The following is a 15,207-nucleotide window of genomic DNA, read 5'->3' on the forward strand; positions in this document are numbered from 1 at the left end:
GGGAGAAGAATGAGAATGCGTTCTGAGTCAGGACAAGGGAAAAATACCGACTTCTGTGGTGTGTCCTTTAGACACAGACAATACTGTCTCTGTATTATCTTATCAAATCTTTATGATTCCCACTCAGAGTCATGGAGCCGCCTGCCGAATTCCCCAGCCAGAAAGGCCCAGGCTCGACTCGAACCAGCTTAATTCCCATACCAACCCTAATACGTGGTAGACGGTGGTAACGGGCATAAAACTAGCCCAAGAAAGCCCAGAGGAGGGAGAAAAAGGCCCAGGACGAAGAGAAGAGAAGACCTGCTTTCTGCCATCACCCTGGTGACCAGGGGTGGCCTGTGTGGCCGTAAGGTCCGTGAGCTGAGGACACCAAAGAGGCTCGGCCGACAGGAGAGAGAGGTCGCCCAGGGGACAGCAGGTTTGTTCCCCAGCCTTCTGCAGGTGCCGCAGGCCCACCCTTCCGTGCCGAGCGTGTTCTCGGATGATTCAGCACGCTGCGTGCGTGGGCTGGCTCTTTGCACACTTTTCCTGGAGTGACCCAGTTCCTCAGGAGGGCGGGTGAGAGTGGACGGAGGTGGGCGGGGCGCACTGGGAAGGCCTGTCGCTCCCAGAGGGGCCCGGCTGCGGCACGCCGCCCGGGCTTTGGAGTGGCCAGAAAGCCGCATGCGGGGAGGGAGGAGCTCTTCATGGGTCAGTCACTCGCCCTGATTTGAAGGGGCAGAAGTACAGGGACTGCTGAGAGCCTGTTAAGCTGATGGATCAGTTTCCTCGATGCACAAAAAGAAACCTTTACATGATCTGTAAAAACTTCAGTCATTATAGGAATAAGCTATGTGGATAGGAACTTAGTTTATCTCCTCTCCACCCCACGGTAACCACCAACTTACGTTGAAGAGAGAAGTGGGCGCTTTGCCTCTGCACGCCTTATTTAGGTAACTTAGGGAGATTCTTCTGAGTGTAACCAAAGTAAGTGCCCATGGGATGGGATTGAATTTAATGTAGTGAAAAGGGCACTGGGCTAGAAGTAAGATCTTGATGTTCAACTAGATTCTGCCGCCAACATGCTGTCTTGCCGGGTCTTCCATTTAAGACCTCGGCTGGACCTATTAGGACCAGGGGGACTGTCATTTGGGAGCCTGGTAACCAGGAGATCCACGCTGGCCCAGTCTCACTTACAAGGCATCTGATCCCAGCACTTTCTAGCCAGACTTCTTTTTGGATTTTGACCTTTTTCTGCCTCTAGGGTTTTGGTACTTATGTCATCAGCCTTCTCGACTTAACCATCTGATTGTTGAGTTGGCCCTCTTTCTGGTTTGATGCATTTGGGCTAATCTCAGAAAACTTCCATAGGAGATCTTTAGCAACTTGGGCAAATAATCATAAAAAGGAGGTTAGATAATAATAGTGAGCATTTATTGAGCACTTATATGATCCAGGCATGATGCTAAGCATGTCATATGACCTATCAAATTTATTCCTCCCAACATTTCTATGAGACAGAGTTCAATGAGCTTAACAGTGAGGATGCTTTTGCGTGTAAGTAATGGAAACCCAAATCAAGGTGGTTTAAACAGTAAGGACATTTCTTGGCTCACAGAGCTTACAGGAAGTCCAAAGGCAGAATGGACTGTAGAGCTGGGTGATCTTTTATCTAGAAGAATGACTTCAGGGACCCAAGTTCTCTCCATCTCTCTGCCCTGCCATCAGCAGTGTGGACTTTATGCTAAGGCTGGGTCTTCTTGTGGTTGAGGGCTGGCTGTCAGCAGCACTCAGGCTTCCCAGCTTGCTTCTTTATGTTAAGCTTCAGGGAGGGAATTGCTTCTGGAAATTCTCTTAGAAGAACTGTCCTAGAAACTCTGGGCAAATCCCCTTGTATTTTTTGTTGGCCTGATCTGTATCATGTATCATAAACTGAAGAGGAGAATAGAACGATGTGGTTAGTTTAGATACATCAAGACCCACATCCAGAGCTAGAGAAGTAAGTTACACTGGCTTCCCCTGAGTCACACTTCCCCTGAGTCACACTGGCTGTGTGCTTGGCAGAGAAAAATCAAGGTTCCACCAGGAAAGAGGAAGGAGGGACATGAATGTTGGGTGGGCCACCAACAATATCTACTAAAATGAGGTTAACAAACTTGCCTGAGATTAATCTTGGGCAAATTAGCCTTGTTCTTAACCGCTGTACCATGTTCACGCCATCTCAAACATTCCACACGTCTAAATCAATTAGAAACATTTCAACCAGTATAAGAAAAGATGGTGAATAAATGCTGTTCTAAATCCGAGACATGTTTAACTTCTCTAGATAGCCATTTTTCAAAGGATATTTTATAAGTCTCAGTTAATGTTGAAGAATATTCTGGCATAACACATTTGATTGTCAGTTTATGAGTGGGTTATTTCAGTTTCAAAGTTCCAGATCTCTTTCTGAGTCCAAAATATGCAAGTGTACGGGATTTCATTCCAAACAAATCATAAAATCAAATAGTTTATCCATAATAAAAGCTGGGGAAATGAAACATTTATCTTCCCCTGAGTTCACTTTTCAGGACAAACTCCCCCAATTGACCTTACTTTGGGAAAAGGAATCAGAACTTGTGTGTGAGTTCGGTAGTTCTCAGTTTCAACAACAGCTCAAGCTGACTAGAATAATAAACGGAATATACTGATTTGCATCTACTGAAATGGCCAGAGCTAAGCAAGCTTCCTTTAGCTCTGTAACGTCACCAAAGATCCTGATTACTTCATTCTGTCCTATCTGTCTTTTGTGGTATTGCTGCATCTCAAGGTTAGCTCACCTCGGGGTCACAAGATGGTTGGACTACATGCTTCCCTCTCCTCATCTGTGGACCACGGGTGTCACTGAAAGAACTAGGAAGCTTCCTTCTCACAAATCCCCAGCAATGTTTCCTTGAAGCTCGTTGGCCTAAACCAACTGGTGTGGCCAGGGGGATGGAAGGGGCTGGTTCTCTTACCCTGCATTGTGTACTTCACCTCTGGACTTGATCCTCAATGGCCAACCCAGAGCCAGGACCTATATAGGGAAGGGAAGGAGAAATGATGCTGGGAAAGTAGCCCATGAAGGTCGACTGCAGTAGCTTACAGGAATAAGCGTTTGCCTACATTGATCAACTGTTCCTCACAGATTTCCCAGAAACAATGCACGTGATGGCATAGGAAGAAGGCAGTGAGAAGAGAATGGGGAGAAATAGAACAACCATCAAGTTGTAGGCACAGTTCGTTGGAATTCAGCAAGAGCTCTCTAGCCAACCCAACGTGGCCGTGGGTGGAAAGTTAAAAATCGTGTCCTGACAAGGCTTGCTGAGTCATCTGCACCCCCAAAGCCTCCTGCCTCCTCCCTCCTCCCCGTTGGTGGGGCGTTCTCTTCTAAGCCTCTCGGACAGCCTCAAACTTGATTTCATTTTTCTTATGTTTATCTGAAGCTCTAGCCACTGGCTAGGACCTCCCCACACGGTGAGGGGTGGTGCTTCTCCCTGAAACGCTTTCTTTGGAAGACCCCCATTGGGGAGACTTGGTCCTCAATAGTCAGAGGACTGTCCCAGAATCATCTTAAGCAGCCTGCAGACAGAGAGACCGGTCCCAGAGGACCCATGGCTGTTTTGTTCTTGAGTTATTCATTCAGCTTCATTCATTCATTTGTTGTACTGGTGTTCACTGAGTGCCTGCCATGTACCAGGCATTATTCTATGCCCTAGGTTTACAGAATTAAACATAACTCTCAAAGTCTCCATCGCATGAAGCTTTCCTAGTAGTGGAGAAGATAGAAATAACAAATCCATTTAAACTACAAAGTTAGAAAATGATAAACATGCTGTAGGAAAATAAGGCAGGGGAAGGGCAAAGAATATGTGTGTGTGGGGGCGGGGTGGGGTTGTTACTTTTGATAAGGTGATAAGGGACATTCTCTCTGAGGAAGACCCAGCACATGGTGCCTAACAGTGTTCAAAACACATCAGGGATGCCTGAATAGTTAATTAACTAGCTGACTGGTCTAGAAGACTCAGAGTTGGGGCTCTTTCAGCTCTTTCCCTGGAATCAGGACTGTTTAGTTCAATCCAGACTGAACACAAACTCTTTGGTCTTCAGGAAGAGAGTTAAACAAGTCATCCTGCCTCAAACTGAAAGGGTAGAAACGCAGAGGAGTAAGTATGTCAATGCGAAGTTGCCTTTGAAGTCTTTGCGCATTTACAGACGGCTTTATGAGTGGCGAGGTGGTCCTTGGGGTTCCTCTGCCCGTTTGCAAATGAGCATTTCCCCCAAATGGGCTAATACGGACTGCTTCCCCTCGCTTGTGGGCTAGTTAGTAAGGCCCGTGTGGGTCCCGGGAACGAAAGCCTTGATCTGACCCAGGCATTCTTTGACCTCCATGTTTACGTGGGGATTAAGTGTGGAATGAGTTGTCACTGAAAATATGTGCTTTGTGTATTTAGAAGATAAGTATTTTTTTTATTGCTAATTAGTGTTGGACTCACACGCATTTGTCATGTTGGTATGTCAGGTTCATTTGTCCTTCCAAACCCACGGCCTTAATTAATCTCTCCCCAGCCGCTCTCTGTTCCAGTCTGGCTGTAACTCAGACTGCTGGGCTCTTCAGTCATGAGAGTTTTACTAAGAAAAAAATTTGAATTTTAACGCAAAATCCAGAGTTCAAATCTTGTTAAAGAAAACATCATTTGGTAGGTCCAAGAACTAGCCTCAGTATAGCGGACCCACAAAGTGGGGAAATAGGGGAATATTTCCTGCTCACTGTTTCCTAAGTCTTAGCCTGGGTATCATTTTTTTCTGTGAATCGTCTCCTGAATCTACCCTCTCTCCCCTAGAAGTGGACAACATTCCCTCCTTTGTGCCCAGGTAAGATCTTTACACACAGGTATCCCAGTGTCTCTGACTTTATTTTTATTTTATTGCAATTGCTTGTTCATCCACCTGCCCTCACACCAACTTTCCCCCACCATGCAGCCTCTAGAATACAGGACACTGCCCCATTTGTATGTGTGTCCTCAGCATTCAGCCACATGCCTGGAGAGATGCTCTTTGTGAAACGGCATAAAAGAGAAATTCTTCAAGCACAAGTCATTCGTTAAGCACATGAGTCTCATCTGACACATGTGACTGTTGAGACAAGTAAAATTGGACCCCAATGTTTAAGAAAAACCTAATTGATGGTAAATTTAGTATTGAGAAAACGCTGTCATTAATTGAGTTTTTTTTTTTTTTTTTCCTGGAGAGTGAGAAAGACTGTCATTGTTCAATTTTAATAGCAGAACGTCTTTGGAACATTAGCGCCCCTGATGATAGCTTTGAGAAGTCCTGCCTTAATGCATGTGTTCCAGCATAAATAATATTCTAACCTGAAAAATAATAATATCAACAATGATGATATTTGTGTATCATTTTACTGCTTATCTTATCTATCCTGTTATTGCACCTTGAAAAGAATAGGTAGGGGCAGTTCTCATGATTATAACCATTTAAATGATGAAGGTGAGAATGAGTTAGATGGTTCCAATTCACGAATCTGGTGGGTCCAAGAATTGGGACAAAGGTCCATATGCCTATGTTAAAAACATGCTGTTCTTCGTGTGAGTGTGCGCGCGCGCACGCGCGTGTGTGTAAAGAGGGGCACTGGATGGAGACGTGGACTGCTGATGTCTGGTGATTCTTCCCAGGCGGCTGACCTTCAGAGCATTGCAGCAGTTCTCAGGAAGCTGTGAGTATCTGTAGACCCAGGATACCTGGAGGTGGGTGTGAGACAGGGCCAGGAGGTGGAGATTCCAAGTCCTTCTACATCCTGGCTTCAGTGTAACTCAGGTTTCATTGGTCAGGACCCCTTGCTGATGCATGGCTTCTGGGAGACCATGTTGATACACCTGAGCCCCAAGGAAGGGGTAGAGTTAGGCTCTGCGCTGGCTCTCGGCTCTCGTCTCCAGCTGACTTTGCCTGCTTCACTTGCCCGGGGCTGGCTCTTTTACCTGCCCCCGACAAAGAGCGCCCCTCAAGCGAGCTCAAGCCAAGAATAAACACAGCCCCGGGGAACGCAGTCATTAAAAACATCTGTGGCAGGGTCTTAGCCACCACAGGCCCACAGTGCCACGTCCAAAATCCTTAGGGCCAGATGCGTTTCAGGACACAGAATATTACCTAACACCCCTCATGGAGACTCCTGAAGCATTGTGTAATCAAGCATCTTATTAATTCTGCAGCCAAAGGCACGGACTGCACTCAGAAAGAGGCAGACTGTTAATAGTCTCACATCGGTCCAGGTCAGCCCTGGATACCCAGGGAGTTAGGAATTAACTCGTGGTTTGGTGAGCATCTTGGATTTGAGAATTGTGGATAAAGAATGACAGACCCTTAGCCCCTCTGGACCATCGCCACCCCATTTCCTCCTTAGAGTTCATCTCAAAGGCAAACATACTCTTTGGCTGGCTGGGGTTGACAGTGGTGCTATGTCACCACCCTCTGGATGCAGCTCCATAAGAGAAGGCCAATTTTTTTGAGCCTGAAAGATTCCCTTTAGATGTTGATAATTAAAGCTGGTGGGCAGCGGTTCTCCCAGAATGGTTAGAATTTTGTTGACTGCTGGGACTTGGGAGCATCCCTCATGTGGCAGATCCCGCAGGAGCCTGGGAGCCTCTGGGCAGGAGTGGTCACTCCATACAAGGACATTCTGGGGACAGGAGGGCTACTGCGAGCACTTCTGTTGGGAAGAAGTGATGTGAGCTGGGTTACCGAGGGCCAGGATTCTACAACAGAGGATTTGGGTGTTTGTCTTAAGTGATGGAAAGTCACTGGAAGTTTTGGAGCTGAGGCTGACGGGATGGTTCTGGGGCCTGGTAATGAACTGCTGGTTGTCTGCTGAGCTTGTCAGTCTCTTCCAGCGTCTGCAGCTTGGCTCCCACTCTGTCCTTTGCCTGAAATGCCCTTCCTGGGCTGCTTCCCGCCTGGGCACACACCCACTCATCTTTCAGGATGTGACTCCAGGGTCACCTGCTCTGTGGCAGTCTCTCCCTGTCCTGGGCATGCTAACTGCTCCTTTCTCTGTGACCCCACAAGCCTTTCCGTGCACTTAATGACATTTCTTTCATTGCACTGCAACTGCCCTTGAGTCCTTGTCCCGCCAAGTTGAACCACAGGCTCCCCAAGGAAGGTGCATGTCTTTTTGGGGGAGGGGCTGTCATCTGGCACAGTGTTTGACCCACAGAAGTTCTCAGCAATTGTTAATTGAATAAATGCTTCTATGTCTTCTATCATCTCTTAATATTCTCTCTGTTTCTGTTTTTTTTTCTTTTTTTAATTGGTCATATCTAAGTAATTGGACTGATAAAGCTTATATGGTCTATGTTTTAGGGCATAGGAGTTGGTACCATCCTCCAATAAAGAGCCATGAGATTGTGTGACAATAAGGCTCATGAAAAGGTTGAGCTGCAGGTTGTTGGATGCTGTAGTGCTTGTCCCCTAAAAGATATGACCAAGTCCCAAACCAGGGTACCTGCAAATGTGACCTTATTTGGAGAAACGGTCTTTGCAGATGCACCTGAGGCAAGGATCCCACGATGAGATCATCCTGGATTGGGTGGGTCCTAAATCCAATAACAGGGGTCCTTACAAGAGGCAGAAAAGGAGATCCAGAGTCGCATATGGGAGAAAGGGATGTGAAGACGGAGATTGGGGTGCCGCAGCTGCAAGCCAGGGATGCCAGGACTGCTGGCAGCCACCAGAAGTTAGAGCAGAAGTAGACCAGGATTCTCTGTCAGACCCTCCAGAAGGAACCAACTCTGCAGATACTTTGACTTTGAACTTCTAGCCTCCTGAACTGTGAGAGAGTACATTTCAAGTTTGTGGTAATTTGTCACAATAACCCTGGGAAACTAATCCAGATGCTACTGAAGGTTTCAGACTGTATCATCCAACAACCAACAGGGATGGTGAGAAGCAGCGTAGCAGGAAGCTCAGGATGGAGTCAGATAGCCTGGGTCTCATCCCAGCTCTTATCCTTAGTGCCTCAGTTCCCTCATCTGGAAAATGGGGGGGGGGATAAAGTGTTAGTGCCTACCAGATAAGACTGGCAGATAGGGGGGAGGGTAATGGAGACCAAAGATGAAAACTACTTAGTATGCACATAGGAGACACTCAATAAATGTGATTAGTCAGTCATTAGATAGAGGACTAGTTTACTGGCCTGCAAATGTTCGCAGCACGCCATTGGCAATGTCTTTGGAAGGAGCATTCAGTTCTCAAACTGCTGAGAACTGCGAGCGCCCTGCTTTTCTTTTTAACTTCCCGTATGTGTCCAGCCTGCTTCCTTCGGGTTTTCTGTTTGTACTAACTTGCAGGCATCTGTTAAGTTATCAGAATCATTGAATTTTCGAGTTTATCAGTCATCAGGTGAAATGGTTTCCACCTGGAACACCCAGAGGGCTGGCGTCCCTGAGGTTAGTGATGGGAGTCTTCAAGCTCTTTTCAGTCTTTCAGGAAATCAAACAGAAACTGTGTGTCACAGATCTGGGCTAAGAGGGCACAGCATAACTGAAATGGGAAGGGGATGGTTTATTTGTTTGCTTTTGTTTTACTAGAATGATATCTGCCAGGTGTGGTAACACTGGCTATCTTATGGAAAAATGAATTAGCTTATGCAGTTTGTTTCAGATAAAACATTTACAAACTAAGAGGAACACAGGGGAGATAATAAAAGTGTCTTTCTAATGTGTGCCGACCACTTAATGTTCTGCTTTATGTTCTGGTCTGGTCTTTCTAGGACCAAATAGAGACCCAGAGAAGTTCAGTAAATTATCTATGCTCACAACTACGCAGGGGTAAAAATAAAATGATTACACAGGGCTTTGACTCCCAGTCCAAGACTTTTTCCAACAAACCTCCTGTTTTCCATGTCTTTTGAGGATTTTCAGATGTTTGGTCTTTATTGTACATGCCTTTGTTCAGCACAGAAGTGTGAACTTGGCAGACACGGCCCCTATATCCACAGGGCTCACCGTCCAGGTGGGGACACAGCCATAGGTCACCTTGGGCAGCAAGTAGTGGAAACCTACCATTAGCCAGAGTGGGAATTTATGGTGATGATCCTGGGGTACCTTGTGGCAGGATTGGGATCAGCCACCAGGAGTGCCAGAACCAGGGACCCACTGTCATAGCTCTCCTCTGCCCTTGGTCTCTGACCTCCATGTGTCTGCTCCATTCTCCCCTCCCCGACAACCCATCCAAGGACTGGCCTGCTCCTAGGCCCACATGGGGACATACACAGCTGGTGTCAGCTCCAAGGCAGCCTAAAAGAAAGGTGAGAATTTGTTTGATGGAGGCTACACAGAACTCTATTTCAAACATCAGAAAAGGGCATTTAACTTGGATTTGTGCTGAGATCTGAGGTGTGGGTCAGGGATATGCCATGTATTTTGTGATTATGTTCCCCTGGAAGAAAATATTGGACCGTGTCCCGTTACCACTCAGACCCTGCTGAGAGTCAAGGGCAGGGACCTATAGCCCATGGATGGTCGGCAGGGACCTACTAGCCCATGGATGGTTGGCAGGGACTCAGGATGCTGGGGTGTGCAGTCTACCAGGCTGCTTTCTCCTGAAATATTTTTGGTCCTGATCAGTCCACAGAAAAGACCAGTTCTCCACAGACTGAGGAAAGTCCCTCATTCTGCAGGGCACCTGCCGGCCTTCCCAGATGCCAGATGTCACCAGAACTAGGCTTCCTGCCGCACCAGGGGAGGCCTAATTCTAGTCTTTCCAATTTGTCAGCTGGCTTCCCCACGTCTGGGCAAAAGTTGGGCTCTTGTTGGACTCGGTCATTCTTCCCTTTCCCTGATCAATTACACCATTTGATCAAGTCAGTTTATCGTAGACCATCGTTCTAAGTGACTCCGGCTGGTTTGTGATACTGACAGTGGTCCTGTGACACCACTGTCCTTTTGAGGGAGTCGAGTTGGGAAGTGCATTCCAATTTTCCCATTATTCTGAGAAATACTTTTCAGAGCCATCTGTTCATTAAACTCTTGAGGGCACAGGGAGTAAGAGCGACATTTCGATGTGATTTTTAAAGGAGCACTTTTAAAGCTTTTCTGTTACAGGATATTTCCCACACTGGCCACTGGCCAACGTTCCCATGTCAGTTTATCTTCTTTTCAGGCATTGAAAGCCACCATTAAAATGCAATTTATGCCTTAGAGGAGTAATCCATACCATGAGCTGCCATTATCATCCTGGTCCAATACGGTCGTGGGCTTGGTCTCCAGTCCCTTGAGCAGGCTGCCTACCCGCATGTCTCCTCCCCAGGCTGTAGGCCTTCCTTCATTTCTGGTTGGTGCAACCGTCAAAGCCTTCCCTTTTTTTCTAGGCCCTTCTGCTTGCTCTCTGAGGTGAGAAGGCCAAGGCTTCACTTTACCTGTGAGTCAGAAAGGGACCCACTCTCCAGTTTAACAAACTCAATGGACAGCTCAAGCGCAGCAACAGAGCCTTCCTGCAGCCCCTTCTTCAAAACCTGGCCCAGGCTCCCTGCAGAGCAGCCCCCTCACCATGCAGGTTCAGAGGGATGGGAGACTGAAGGTTGCCTTGGGGTGGAGGAGGAGGGGGAAGGACTCCGGTCTAGCCTGAAGTCACAGAACATCTCTGGGTCAGAGAGGAGCCCATATCAAACAGATTGGCAGGGAGTGGGATGCGGGGAAGTGGAGCGGCGTGGGCACATCCTTCTCTGTGATCTTGTCACAGCGGCCCTGCATTCACGTACGTGTGGGTTCATCCTGTTCATTCCTTCTCTGCGCTGGCATCTGAGCATCCTTATATTTGGAACCATACACGGTTGTACACTACATGGATGAGAAGCGACCTTAAAGACATGTCATCCAGAGCAGACACTGTCCTACAAGCAATGTAGGAGTTTTCAAAGTCCCTTCTCTCTGGCCCAGCCCCACCCCACTCACCGTTCCTTACACCATGTTTAACATGACAATCCCTTGAGTGTTCAGCACTTTTTTTTTTAAGCCCAAAGAAAAACACATTTTCTTCTCCTCTTCACTGGGAGGTATCAAAGCACTGGAGCATTTGATTCAAAAGCAAAACAGAAAGCAAACACATGAGGCCAAATTATACCCTCTGTGTGAAGGAAGTGCAAGTGTGGATTAAAGAACGGAGTTGAATCACTGGAAGAAAATGACATGGATTTTTGAGAACAGACGGAAGAGAAAAGTAGGTCAAATTTTTCAGCCTCTCGACTCTGTCTTCGTCCCTTTAAAGCTCTCGCTGTCAGTGTTCGGTGAAGTCGGTGCAAAGCTGGGAATCCTGAAGTCACACTCCAGTAAAATAAGGAGCTTAGCATTTGCTAAAGTGTGGGGGAGCCCTGGGCCTCCAGGAAGACGTTGTAAGGGGTAGTCAGTTACTTTCATTTCCACATTTCCAATCAAGGCTCAGGGATCACCAAGTAACACTTCGCTGTTCTGATTGCCTTACAGTACACCGTGGGAGGAGGAATTCAGATTTGACCATAAGAAACTAGGGTTTAGAAAAGTATTTTAATGAGATATTCTTTCTTTCTGAATCAAAGCTGTTAGAACCGAGGACATAGCCCTTCAAATAATTCTGTTTTCCTGCCACAGATATTGACAAAATGCCTACTGTGTGTTTTTGCTTCCTCTGTGTGCTGTGACACGTTCCCAAACACTTGGTGGCTTAGAATAATAGAACTATATTCTCACAGTTCTGGGGGGGGGGCAAAAGTCCAAAATCAAAGTGTTGGTGGGGCCCTGCTCCCTCCCAAGTCTCTGGGGAGATCCTTCCTTGCCTCCTCTGGGGCTCCTGGTGGCGGCTCTGGGAGTCCCTGGGCAGTGGCTTCCTATGTCCAGGGTCTGTCTCCATCTTCACGTGGCCTTTTCCTTTGTGCCTGGGTTGTCTTCTCTCCTGTCTCTCATAAGGACATTTGCTGTTGGATTGAGGGCCCACCCAGATAAACCAGGACGATCTCATATCACTATCCTTAACCACGTGTGCAAAGACTGTTTTCCCAAATAAGGTGGCATGCGCAGATTCTGGAGCAGAGACGTAGAACCCACCACGATGTGTGAGACACGCGTCTGGCGCTGGAGAGGGAAAGGCAGCTGTGCTCTCCAGGCTCTCGTCGGTCACACAGCAAGAACACGGCGACGCGAGTGTGAGCGTGTGCTTCATGTGGAGACAGACGTAGATGCACCCGCGTGACATTTGTGGACGGATGTCTCTCAGCAGAGTTTATAGGAGGGATGTCACCTGATCTGGGCCTTAGGTAGGATTTTTATTTTGTAAGAAACGTATCTTCAGCGAAGAAATTTAGGAAACAAAGGAGAAGCAAAGTTGTCACTTACATCCCTGCCGCTTAGAAATTTTATAAACTCCTTTCGTGTTTTTTTCTGTTGATGTACAAACATATCTAAGATACATTTTCCAATAAGTGAAATCAGAACGTAACACCCCATTTTGTGACCCAGTGATAATTGGAGAACATGTTTCTATGTTAAAAGGTTTATAATCCTTATTCCACTTTTCCGTCGCCGGAGTCCCACTGATTGGCTGTAGAAACAATTACATAACCAGTCTCTTATTGTTACACATATAAGTGGTTTTCAAACTTTTGCTATTTTGAAGCACGCTGCCATGAATATCCTGTCATATCATTTTTGTGTGCTTGTCCGACTCTTTCCCGTGGGATAGATGGCTAGAGGTGGGACTGCTGGCTGCACAAGTATATACTTACGTAGCTTTTGATGGTCATTCAATCTGAAAGATCCTAACAGAAGGAAGCCAGTTAAGTGTTTTTTGAGAGGAGTGACATCTTATAAGGTCTATTTCAGCTTTAGAATTCTGGGATTCTGGGATTCCTAGATGTAGGAAGTATTAAGGCTCTGCTGGAGGAAGGAAGGGACTTAAAGAGAAAGTCACTGGATTTGGAAAACTCTAAGACCTGAAGCCCTTGGGTATCCGTCCACATGGACCTTGACGTTGCCCACAATAATGCTGGGAGTTGGACCAGAGAGGAGTACTAAGACCAAGGTGTTAAAATTCCCAATTCAAGGTTCAGTAGGGACCAGAGATGAGTAGTAAGTACTCTGCTTGCTCGTGGCTTCTCCTGCCTCAGCGGTTCTGCTCACTGCCTTGTCTCTGTGTTGTTTGTATCTGTTTCCTTTGTGCCCACTGGTCCTCTCTACATTTCATGTTCAGTTTTCTAGATGGAAGGATGTGTTTGGACCAGTCAATCACAGGCTAGCATAGAGACCCCTGTCGTGCAGCTCACGTCGCTGGCTGCTGACCACACTACTGGCTGCTAAACAGTTGCCTTTGAATCAGATGCCCACGTGGTCCAACCAGCTGTGGCCAGCACTGCAGGGTACCACGGTATCGAGCATACTGAGTTGTATGAAGAAACTCTAGGAAGTGGCTGGGATGTGGCAGACCCTTGGAAACTCAGCAGTGTGGGGAATCCTGGTCAGTTCTTTGCATTCCCTGTCCAGACAGGAGACTAGTTAGGAAGAGCGAATATAAACCAGCCAAGTGGACCTGAAATAGGGTGAGGTAGTGGGAATGGAGAAGAGGGAGGGGATAATAATGATGGTGAACGTTTATCGAGTGCTTCTTATGTGCCAGGGTCTGTTCTCAGCACTTGACATATATAGTAAAACCAAGTGATAAATCAATATCCCATAAAACACAGCTGGCTGCTGGTAATTATCTCCTGTTCTCTGCCTGCCCCCAGTGTCCCATGGAAGCTGAGTAGAATTTTATTCTGCTGGGGAGAAATTTTTATACTCCAAGGTGCTGGAGTTAACCTTTTTCCCGGCCCCTCCCTTTCCCACTTCCCGCCGACTTTGAAATTAAAATTCCCCACCTTCCTTCCACTTCTGATTGCCCACCCTTGGGCCACTTCCTCTCCCTGCTCCTCCCCTCCCCCTGCCCCAGTACCATTTCTGCTCAGTTGTGTACTGTACAGGTTTTATTCGCTTTAGCTTTGTGCTTTTCGTGACCACACATACCCACTGGAAACACCGTTTTTCATTGTCTTTGCCGGAACAGGAACCCGCATTTTATACCACTGAATTTTCTGAGTCATGTTTGGCACTCGCGTGTAATTGAGGGCTTATGGTTGATTGATTCATTTGATCCTTTCAGCGGACTATAAGGTGGGAACCGTGTTTCCCTCCCATTTTATACATGAGTCAACTGAGGTGAAGACCTTAAGTAATCAGACCAAGGTTCAACAGCTCATAGTGGCGTAATCCGGATTCAAACCAGGCAGGCTGATTCTAGAGCTTGTAGGGTCATGTCCTCCAACGACAGCGTACAAGTTGCCTCTTGTCTACGGCTCCCAGGGGTGGACACTGTGACTCCACTTGGCTTTTTCTTTTCTTCCCAACACACGTATTCTTCGATGAGGAGTGACTTGTATTTCTCCGCCCGCTTCCTCTTCTCCCAACCTGTGGTCAGCTTTCTTGTTCAGTTTCCCTTTCCTACACAGCCTGGATCTCATGTTTCATCATTTGTACCATTTCTCAGGGATTAGTGTTCAGGCTGAAGTTTTATAAACCCACCATCACCACATGTTTCCCCAGATCCACATACGTCCTGTACTATGATTTACTGTTGCTACCCCCAGCATCACACTTTCCTCCATCGCCACGTAACGTCTATAGCATTATTTACTCTTATTTGTCTATGTTTTCTTTAAATCATTCCACATTTTAAAAGTGAATTTATTTTCCCAAAAAACAAAAAGCCACAACAACCCTCCTAATTGAACATGGGCTAGTCAGCTTGAGGAATTATTAATTTTGTTTTGTGTGATTATAGGTATGGTTTTGTAGAGGAATAGTCTTGTTTTCTGGAATTGAAGAATTTTAGGGGTTAAGTGCCTCAATGTCTGTAATCTACTTTTACGTTGTTGAACAAAAAAGACACTACAGATGAAGGAAAATGTAAACAGTGGTAGAATCCCTGCCGTGGGGACGTGGATGCTCACTGTGTTATTCCATTTTTTTTTTAATAGTTGAAAGACTTCGAAATAAAAAGTAACAAGTAAAAAAGACACGTCTCTCAATAACATAAATGGAAAACCTCTATTGCTTACCATACTGGGGTGATAACTGGAAATAAATACATTGAAAACAAAACAGAGTCTTTCTGTTCCAGCTAAGGATTGTTGCCTGA

The 15,207-nt window shown here is 46.5% G+C and overlaps 1 long non-coding RNA gene across 1 annotated transcript in view; it reads left to right on the plus strand.

Annotated features, from left to right (window-relative positions):
• Positions 1-1,365, plus strand: part of LOC140687795 (uncharacterized) — a 51,286-nt gene extending 49,921 nt beyond the window's left edge. Inside the window, exon 6 of the long non-coding RNA XR_012062353.1 lies at positions 128-1,365. This is a non-coding gene — a long non-coding RNA (uncharacterized lncRNA). The remainder of the gene's footprint in view (positions 1-127) is intronic.
• Positions 1,366-15,207: the final 13,842 nt, after the last annotated feature.

The sequence above is a fragment of the Vicugna pacos genome, chromosome 20, assembly GCF_048564905.1.
Source record: "Vicugna pacos chromosome 20, VicPac4, whole genome shotgun sequence".
Taxonomy (NCBI): domain Eukaryota; kingdom Metazoa; phylum Chordata; class Mammalia; order Artiodactyla; family Camelidae; genus Vicugna; species Vicugna pacos.